The following is a 2,062-nucleotide window of genomic DNA, read 5'->3' as shown; positions in this document are numbered from 1 at the left end:
TTAAAAAACAAAACAAAAAAACAAAACAAAACACAGAGCTTCACCTACATGCCTTTATAGAGAGGAGATTCAGGCATAATATCTCAAATCCTGTTGAAGAAACTCAAAATACCTAGAGGCCAGTCCAAATTTTCAACAACCCTTAACCATAAGGCTTTCCAGCACCCTAACAAAACGTAGTTTCCAAGTATGCAATTCTCACCTATTGCCTAATGTTCTTCAGGGTCTTTGAGATGGCAGCATCATGCACTGTTTCTCCTTGTTTCAGAAAGACAAGGGACTCAATCACAACAGTGAGATGTTCACTCTGGATGCTCTCAATCCAGTTGCCAGTGGCATTCAAGAGAACTTAGAGGATCTCGGTGAGTAGCTACGGTCTGCAGATTATTTTCTTTTTAGTTAAGGCAAAAACATGAAGATACAATTTTCTTAGGTAAGGTATGGACCAAGCCAGTTTGATGAGTGGTGTGGGTGAGCTTGGAACCCACCAGTCCCACCCCTATTGAGAAGTGCAAGTAAGACAGCCCCAGCCCAGAGGGTCTCTGAGCAACACACACACACACATGAGCAGGTAATCACAGGTCTCAGGAAAGGTCTCTGTTAGTTTCACCAAATACATATATATTGCATCAGTAATAGCAACAGCGCTAACATAATAGTACTACATGACTAATAACTAACATTTGTTGAGTGCTTACTGTGAACCAGAACCTGAATCAAGCATTTAATATGTTGAACCTCATTTATTTTCATTCAATAGTGGATACTATTATTATTTCCATTGGTACAAATGGAGAATTTGAAACTTAGAGAAGTGAAATAACATCCCAAATCACACCAACTATTGAGTGCTGGAGGCAGAACCCAAGCCCAGCGTCTGTTCTCTTAAAAGAGTAGCAAGTACAGGCAATAAATACATGAAAAAGAACCCAGGTCCTGCTATGCAGAAGGAACTATTGGGAACATCACTGTTGGGTAGCTTTTCCAGATTTTCCCCTATGAATATTATATGTAAAAGACATATATATTTATATACATATTTATTACCTGTTTTTTCTTCATTTCACAATATATAGCCCAGAAATATTTCTGTGTAATCGGAGTTGTAATGACAGGCCGTATAACAGTCTGGTCACGCCAGGTCCCCAAAGTGCTTATCCAGCATGATGCCCACAAGCGCAGAGGCGATGGTTTTATAAAACGAAAAGCTGGGCACCCAACTTGATATCAAGACCACAAAGTCCACCGGCTTTGAAACCTATTCCAGCACATTCTCACATTCCTATATTTTACAGACAAGGGTAATGATCCCAGGAATTACCGCCCTCCAGCTTTAGGGGAGTGAAAAATGAAGGGTTGTTTTGCAAGTAATGTGATGCCAGACAGCTGGCTCAACAGTCAACAGTGCCAGGCCTCTCCGAAGGCCAGTGCTGGCCCCCACCTCCTTCTCACCACCGCATGTCACGGTGCGCCCAAACCAGGGAAATCTGTCCTTCTACAGGATATATAACTGCACGGGGAGAGCAGGTTTTGCTGGCTTGTGGTTTCCTAGGCTCTTAGAATGTTGAATACAGCCTGTGCATTGGCAGTTGAGGAACACGAGAGAAACCACGAGGTTGGAATTGATTAGTTCCTGTTGGTCCCCCTCTTCCGCCAATATCAGTACCTGTGTCTTGATAAATAGACCCAGGAACACACTCTGAACACAAGGCCCTCGACAGCAAGCAATAAAAATGTGCCTTGACCCACTGAAATAAATTGTACCAAACGGAGTTATTGTTTCCACTTATTATTTATTAGTCATGTCCTATGGAGCAGCTAGTGGAATATTTTTTTCCAGTGGAAAATGAATGTATGACCTGTGAAGAATAACTCTACAATCAGATGTAAGAGTGATCACAGAACAACTGTTCCCCCAGCTTGAGCCAAATTTAATTCTCTTTCTATCTGGAGAAAAATTCCCTTTGCAGATGAATGTATCTCTCTTGCCACTTGATCTGTCCTCAGTCTCTACCTCACGTTGTCTCTCTCCTGTTCTTTCTCTTTCTGACCCCCAGAACAC

The sequence above is a fragment of the Eptesicus fuscus genome, chromosome 19 (assembly GCF_027574615.1).
Source record: "Eptesicus fuscus isolate TK198812 chromosome 19, DD_ASM_mEF_20220401, whole genome shotgun sequence".
Taxonomy (NCBI): Eukaryota; Metazoa; Chordata; class Mammalia; order Chiroptera; family Vespertilionidae; genus Eptesicus; species Eptesicus fuscus.
Note: the sequence above shows the minus strand (reverse complement) of the source record.